The following is an 8,872-nucleotide window of genomic DNA, read 5'->3' as shown; positions in this document are numbered from 1 at the left end:
CTTCTGAATTTCCATGGCTTTCATACGCTCCTCCAGCAACCTGTATTTGTCATCAGGATGTTCATCCTCATGGTAATAGTCCTCTTCTTCTTCAGAGGGCTGGGCATAATCATGGTTACTTTTTGCCTCAGTCTTGATACTAGCATCATCATCTTGCTCATCTTCGTCACTGTCTTCAGAGGCTTCAGCATCCCTGAGTTGCAAGATCGGTCTAAGCTTTTTCCCCAGAGTCTTCTTGCCCTCTTTGGGAGCTTCATCTTCTTCAACCTTTTTGAGAGGGCCTTTGAACCTTCTTCCCAGATTGAGAACACCTTTAGGTTTCTTGGTCTTCTTTTCCTTCTTAGTCAGAAGGGATTTCAGCTCATCTTGCCCCTTGGACAAATTCAGAATCAAGGCTTGGAACTCAGTGTTTTGAGCTTGGAGATCCTTAACTGATTGTTCGAGATTCATGATGCTGAAATAAACAGCGAGGAAGGATGAGAGACCTATTGTAAGAAACCTGTTATGCGATGTTATGAATGTAAATGCAATGCTTTCAAGGATCTATAGGAAATTTAGTTTGCAACGTTTAGACATTGAATCAAACCCAGCTATGTCTAGAAAATTCTGGCTTTCGTCTTTGGACGTCCTTCTTTAAGAATCAAGCTCACCATATCGAGTGGGTCATCGCCTCTGATTCGGGATACTTCTGAATTTGAAGGTATATGGCTAGAGGAAAATAAATCCTCTTGCCCCTTGACAGGTATCGAGTCTCTGAATTGGAAGGTACGTGGCCAGAGGAAAAATAAATCCTCTTGCCCCTAGATAGGAATCCAGTCCTTGATAAGAGCACCTGAAATTGTGCGCCCTAAATTCCTAAGATCCTTGAAAGGGTTAGTTAAATCATGTTATGCTTATGATGTCATGATGTCATGATGTTACGCGAATGCAACTCATAAGGCATAGTGTGAGATAGTAAGGACAAACAAATCCTTTTAACAGAACCTGCAAGAAACGAAGGTTAGTAGCAAACACAGGCAAGTCACGCAAGTCACACAAGTCACGCAATTTTGGCTTAGGGCTTGCATGGGGTCTGATCAGGTATCCTTCCCAAGGGTATTTCTATGGATAAGGAGATTTCAGCAACAGGTTCTACAAGTTATCCAGAATTGTCAGCCCTTCTAAAGCACCCTCGGACATGATGCATTTGCACCATGCAATGATACTTTGAGAGAGAACCTATCTGAATTGTAGCATCGGGTAGCGACTAGTTCTCAACATTTGTCAAGAGTAGTCCCCCCACTACGTTCCTAAAGGCCAAGATGGGTTAGAGGGTAACTAAAGGTCCTTGAGCTCCGGCGCACCCAAAGTTACATACATAGACCTCCCTCATTTGAGAAAGGTGTGCATATATCTATGGAGTCCTAACTCAAGCGTGAACTTCATATTGACTCATCTCCCACATATGTGAAAGAGGTCGCCATGACTATGCCACTCCTATCTTAAGTGTACTTGAATCCGGGTATAGGATTCATCCTTCATTTATTTCCCAAGCAACCATGAAAAGTAAAACAAACAAACAAACATTTAGTGATCTAAGCCCTAAGGTAAACCCCTCTTTAAAAATATCCCCAGCAGAGTCGCCAGTTCTGTAATACGGTGAACTGACTTGAAATTTTTAAAAGCAACAATGTTGCGGTGAAGCATGAGTCGCCACCGACTTTTATTTTGTCCAATGTTAGGAAAGGTAAAAAGTACAGAAAAAGACCTTTTTGAAAGAAAACGGGCTCGGGGGGTAAGTTATGAAAAGGGAAGGTGCAAGCACCCTTTTCATCCGTAGTTATCTACGGGCTCTTAACTTGCTTAGCTCATGTTTGTTTGTTTTGAGTTGAAAAGGAGTATAAGGACTTTAGCGTAAATGCGTAGCCTTAGTTTTTTGAAAGAAGATTGAAAAGATGTTTTTATTGAGCTAGGCAGTTTAAGAGCACTACCCTAATTGATTGGTATTTTTCTGTAATTTTTAAAGTTCCCAGGACTATCCATACTATATAGAAGTAGGTAGTCCTTGTTTTATTGGACGTGCGGGTCATCGAAGGGTCATCGAGGTCGTTTGAAGGCAACAGGTAGAGGTACCTTTAGCAATATTCGAAGGGACAATCATTGTTTCGTAGGCAACCATCCGAGGGACTAGATCATATTATCGTAGGCAACATCGTGGGTCATCGAGGGACTTATGATCTTTGCAATGATTTTAATCGAGGGACTTTGCTAATTGGTACCTCTACATTTCGAGGGACACGACCTTTATTCGAAGGCAACCAAGAGGGGCGTACCCTAGGGGTGAGTGCGTGCAAGTGTGTTGGATTCGAGTATTTAATCTTGTACTTAGGTTAGCTAGCGTTTGATTAAATTATCTTGCCATACACGCCCTAATTATCATACATCTAAGCAGAATAATAATTAAAAATACAGGAATTTAAAGGTGCGGAAACGTAAAAATATTCACTATGATACTTACATATTTTTCACCTATGTACATTCTAATATCTTAAATAAAATAAAACAATCATGCGCCATACACGGGATTTTTAAGATGAGAGAAGAAATCGGGGATGATTTTGAATTTGTAAGAAGAAATATTTAAATTTAAATCAATACCAATTTTACTCCTAGTTATAATTAAAATTAAATTATTAATATTAAATACTAATCTAATTTATAAAATTAAACCTAATTTAAAATTAAATCTAATTATTTATTTTTATTGATTAAAAGAGTGAAGTTTGATTTTAAATCCTTTTTTTAGTGATTTTTAAATTGGTTAGTTTAATCAAAAACAAAATAAAACATAAAAAAAGAAGTTAAAAACAAAGTAAAACAAATAAAATAAAATAAAGAGTGCTGGAATCTGGTGTGGAATTCCCATGAGAGAGCATCATGGACTGTGCTTTCAGAAGCGTTAGATCAACCAAAGTCGAGATCTGATTGCTGGAATGATGGGGTGCATGGTGCATGCGCGATGGCCAGCAGCATGGGATCTGTGTAACAAATAATTTAAAAAAAAGATGCAACACACAGGGCTCGAACCGAGGTGTTGCAAGTCATTCCTGAATGCGTTTCACCAATGCAGCCATTTCATCTCGCTGATATTACCACTAACAGGAACAATTAAATATTAAGCAAACATCATATAATGGAATTCAAATTCAAAACCAGAAGTGGGCCCAGGCTTCCTCGAAAGGACCAATCGCTAATGGAGGGAGAAACTGATTTATTGGCTAGCGAATTAAGCAATGCCACGCGACGGTCAAATTTTCAACGGGCACTATTCATCATCCCCTTCCTCCATACCTGCGGTTTCTCTTGCCACTTTACCTAGGACATTACCTGCGAATTTTCATGTTTCTTCCATTGCCATTTTTGAGATTTCACAGCCTGCGCAACATGATAAAAACACATACAACAAACACCCAGACACACTAATTAAAAGCTTCTGAAATCAATGGTGCAATTATTTTTTCCTAAAGAGGCCGAGAACCCTAGGTACGAATGCAAAAGCAAAACATGCCCTAACCATGGCATCAAACGATTTAAGCTTCAAAGCTTACAAGCAATGGTCCAATCCTTCCTTAAAACACTACACAAACTCAAGGCAATCGTTAAATAGTGTTAAAACATCCATGTATACGTAAAACGAAATATTACAAAAAAATCAAAAATTTGAATCATGAGACATGCATATTTATGAGATAAGGGACCTGTTCTTTTGGTTATTTCTTACCCTTTGATACCTGATGAATGAGTTAGGATGATCTTTCGGCTAGGCGGCTGCTGCAAAATAGGAGAACGGAAAATTCAAGCTTTCTTTGTATTTTTTGAAATTGGAGGCACACCAAAGGCTAGGTTTTCGTCCTTGGGCAAGGCTGATTGCTTGTGAATATATAGGATATCAAATTAGGGTTAAAAGAATGGAATAAAATCATGCCTTGAATGAAAGAAATATTTGATCATGAATAAAAGGAATTATGGCATGATTCTTGTACCAAAGCTTTCCATTTTGAGTTCCATGTTATTTTGTGCCTTTGTTTCACGTGTTATAGCCTTCCTAACTCACATAATTTGGAATGATTTATTAGATTTAAATTTGAATTTACATACATAAATTCAAAAATAAAGAAATAAAATCAAAAAATAATGAGAATTGTTTTATGAACTTTCATAGTGATCCTAAAATTGATAAAAAAAAGATTATAAAAGATTCACATAACTTCTATCATTTAATTGTGATTTTAGTTGATTTTATTTGAATTTAAATGAATAAACTCAAAATAAAATAAATAAAAATCATACAATAAAGATAAATGAACTTATGGACCTCCTATGGGCTATAAATCACGTGGAGAGTTCAAGCATTAAGGCCCTTTTAAAAAAAAAGTCAAGATTGCTCAACATTGGCTTCATGAACTTTCTCCAAAATCACTCAACTTCAACCATGCGTATCTTTCTCAATTTTTACCCTATGAAGGTGTTCTTGATCATTTTAGAAAGCTTAGAGTGTCATCTAAATGATGCTTTTGGTTTCATCTCGATTAAATATTCCATGCTCAAGTTATGAGCTTTGACCCAAAAGGTGTTTTCGTTGACCTTTTTGGAGGACCTGTAATGTATTGGCTCATATCTCTTAAACAAGGAATTTTTGGACTTGGCATGTGAGAGACAAAGTTGTAGAGAATTGAATTTCCTTCAAATTGAGCTTTGGATGGGCAATTTTTGATGAACCATGTGAGAGTTATGATCGGTCAAAGTTCAGTTGACTTTCCCTTTAAAACCCTAATTTAGTAACCTCTTCCTTTGATGATTTTGGACCTTTTTCCTGATGAATCATGATCAAATTTTGATCGAATGATGAATATAACATAAAAATGTTGATGTTGCCCAAAAATCGGGAGTTTTGACTGTACTTTGACCATTATTGACTTCTAGGTCAAAGATAGTCGACTGTTGATCGTTGGGGCGTTTGAATGAGCAATCCTGTGGATCAAGACTTGAAATTTGTCATGAGGGTCCTTTGAGGCATATGAGAGGCCATGGTGCCTATTTGGGGCCTCAGAATTTGATTATCCTAGAGAAAATATCAAACCCTAGTTCTAACCTTCATTGCTTAGGAGGAGAGTGAGCATGTGGAGATTAACTGAGCTCAATTATCATGAAATGTAATGGGCAAATTTTGGGGTATGACACACTTCAACTTCCAAGGCGGGAAACGGCGGATTCCATAACTTCTCTTGGGGAAACCAGACGCGGTCCAATCAAAACTTAAAGAATAATCACTCTTTTATGGCCAACATCCTCTATATAAACCTTAGTATTCTATTCATTTCTTCATCCTCTTTCCATATTTCGCTCAGAGTTTTTCTCTCCTCTTCTTGTACTTCTTTGAACATAGAGTTTGAAGAATTTCTTTCTTGTACTCCCTCATTTACAATGACACCTTTAACTTATTCTACTATCAGATCTTCTATCATTAAAGAATTCAAACTTTCTGTAGAAGAGTTCGATGAGAATGAAATCAATGTTGACGCACTCTTTGCCAACCAACAACTACGGGTTTACCAGGGAATCCTGGAGGGATCTGTTTATCCAAACATGTTGGCAGACTTCTAGATGTTTGCGTCCCTCCGTATAGATCCAGAAGGAAGAACCACCATTGTGTCTCAGGTTCGACGAGCCCGTATCACCATTACTCCCTCGACTATCTCTGAACTGTTAAGATACGATAACTTTGGAGATGTGTTTGATGATAACACCTTCAGCACGACCACCTCTGATGTCTTGAGGGTCCTCATGGATAATGATCCTTTTAGTGCCAAGATCATTAGGATTTGGCATCAACTTTTAGTGGGTAACTTTCGCCCATGAAATCAGGATCTAGAAAGCATAATGATGGAAGACCTGGAGTTCATACTTTGTGCCATTCAGGGAAGGAAAATCAACTTTCCATTGCTGATCTTCAAACAGCTTGTCGAAGTTGTTTCTATTACTGCCTCTCGTCAAGGCATAGCAACATGCCTTCCTTATGGAAGGTTGTTGTCCTATATGTTTATCAAACAAGGCATAGTGAGGAGAATGCGCATGGAATGATCTCTAGATCTTTTTGAAGCAGAAAGCTTGCCCCTGCTATCCTTGGAAGGTTTGGAGCAAAGGATCAACTAGAGGGTGCATTGTTTGAGGCATTGTTGGAGGCGTTGTAGGCCATAGTTTTATTGTTTATAATTTCTAAATGCTTCTTTTGATAGCTTCTAGTGTGCCTCTATTTTTGTAACCTTGGTTATGCATGCAAGCACAATCTTCCAAGATGAATGTACTCTTCTAATCGTAATGAAATATTTCTTGACATTGTTCTGTCTTCTTAGTTTATTTACTATATATCTCACTAAGATACGAAGCCATTTTGGTGCTTGTTCAACCATTTTGGCCTACGGAGCACACTTTAAATATCTACGTTTTTGCAATTTTTACTTCGTGCATGATTGGTTTGTATCTTTTCAGATACTTCCCATTCACTCTCAAAATCCTACGATCTTCTGCCAACTCTTCTATCTCATAAGCATTATTTGAGAACACTTTTAAGATTCGAAAGGGTCCTTCCCAGTGAGGGGACCATTTTCCTAAAGACTGATTCTTTCGATCTATAGGCAAAATAACTTTCCAAACTAAGTCATTACTGATAAATGTTTTACCTTTCACCTTTTTGTTGTATGCTCTCGACACCCTTTCTTTTTGTCTTTTTATCATTTCCAACGCTCGAAGTCTGTCTTCGTCCAGATCAACCAATTCGTTCATCATTAATTCCCAGTACAAGTTTGGGGGAATTTCTGCTTGTCTTTGGATCCGGACTGATTGCGAGTATATCTCAACTGGGAGTACTGCATCGTGTCTGAACGTCAATTGGAAAGGTGTAGTGTTTGTAGCTTCTTTTGGTGACGTTCGACAAACCCAAAGTGCCTGGTCCAAAGTTTTATGCCAATTTTTTGGTTTTTTCCCTACATGTTTCTTAATAAGGCCAATTATTACTTTATTGGCTACTTCGACCTGTCCATTTGCTTGAGCATAATAAGGTGTAGAGGTAAATAACTTGAACCCCATTTCTTTGGTGAATTCTTGCATCTTTCGTCCAGTATACACTGATCCCTGATCAGTGGTTACACTTTCTGGGATTCCAAATCTGTATATAATGTGTCTTTGAATAAACTCAATCACAGCCTCCTGATCCACATTTGCCAGTGGTATCGCTTCGACCCATTTTGTGAAGTAGTCTATTCCTACTAAAATATATCTTTGACCTTTGGAAGATGTGGGACGAATTTCTCCAATTAAGTCTAATGCCCAACCTCTGAAAGGCCATGGTTTTATTATCGAATTTAATTCATTTGCAGGTGCATGTTGAATACTTGCGTGTTCTTGACATTCTTGACACCCTTTCGCAAACTCTATGCAATCTTTTAACATTGTGGGCCAATACATTCCATAGCGAAACAAAAGCCATTTCATTTTGTGCCCCGCTTGGTGAGCACCACATGCCCCACTGTGTACGTTCGAGAGAGCCAAGTATGCTTCAGCTTCGCCCAGACACTTTAGTAAAACACCTTCAGGAGTTTTTTTAAATAATTCATTTCCCATCAAGAAGTATGATAAGGCTTTATACTTCACCTTTCTATCTGTATCCGTCGAAGGGTCTTTCAAATAGTTTACAATTGGACTCCTCCAATCTGTGTCTGCTAGGGAATCTATATTCAGAACTTCAAATTCCTCTTTGTTAGCGAAGCCTAATTGTGAATTCTCCAGATCACTTGGAGATAGCTTTGTGGCCATTGCTTTGCCTCTTACTTCGATAAATTCTTCTAGTTTTTCCTTTGATACCCTGTACCCTGAGGCTAATTGCGCCAGATCATTTGCTTCTTGATTGTTTACCCTTGAGACGTGTTTTAATTCCACATACTCGAATTTTTTAAGCAATCTATTTGCTATGACAAAATACATGATCAAATTCTCTTTGATACATTTGTATTCCTTTGTCAGTTGCTTAATCACTAGTTCTGAGTCTCCTTTAATTTCGACTCTGGTTGCCCCCAATTCTAACAAAGCTTCAAGTCCAGCGATCACTGCTCCGACTCAGCTTCGTTGTTAGAGTATAAGGGGCCGTCAATCTTATACTTGAGCTTTGTTGGAATTCCATCAGGAGAAATTATTAGTATCCCAACTCCACTTCCTTCTTTATGTGTTGAACCATCAAAGTATAACTTCCAAGGCTTCAACTCTACATATTGCTGAGGATTCTCAACCACTGCATGGTCAACAATGAAATCTGACACTACTTGTCCTTTCATTGCCTTAAGAGGTTGAAAGATTAGAGAGTACTTAGTGAGGGCCAAAGCCCATTTGCCAATTTGACTATGCAATATTGGTTTAGATAGCATATGTTTAATGACATCAAAGTGAGATGAAACATAAATATCAACTGGCTTTATATAATACTTGAGTTTAATACAAGAGAAATATAAACAAAGGCAGAGCTTTTCTATTGCGCTATATCTAGTCTCTCCGTCATTGAGTACTCTACTTAAGTAATAAATGGCTCTTTCGATGCCATTGTCATCCTCTTGAGCCAACATGCTACCTATTGTGTTATCTGAAGCTGAAATATACAAGCGCATGTGCTTCTTTCCATTTGGGGGAGACAATATCGGTGGATGCATCAAATATTGCTTGATTTTCTCAAAAGCTTCTTGATGTTCAGCATGCCATTTAAACCTTCCTTGCTTCAGTCGAAGCAAGGGGGAAAAATCTTGCGTGCGTCCACTCAAGTTAGAGATAAATCTTCTTAAGAAGTTTA

The sequence above is a fragment of the Vicia villosa genome, linkage group LG2 (assembly GCF_029867415.1).
Source record: "Vicia villosa cultivar HV-30 ecotype Madison, WI linkage group LG2, Vvil1.0, whole genome shotgun sequence".
NCBI lineage: Eukaryota > Viridiplantae > Streptophyta > Magnoliopsida > Fabales > Fabaceae > Vicia > Vicia villosa.
The sequence above is the reverse complement of the archived record's forward strand: the minus strand, read 5'-3'. Positions refer to the sequence as shown.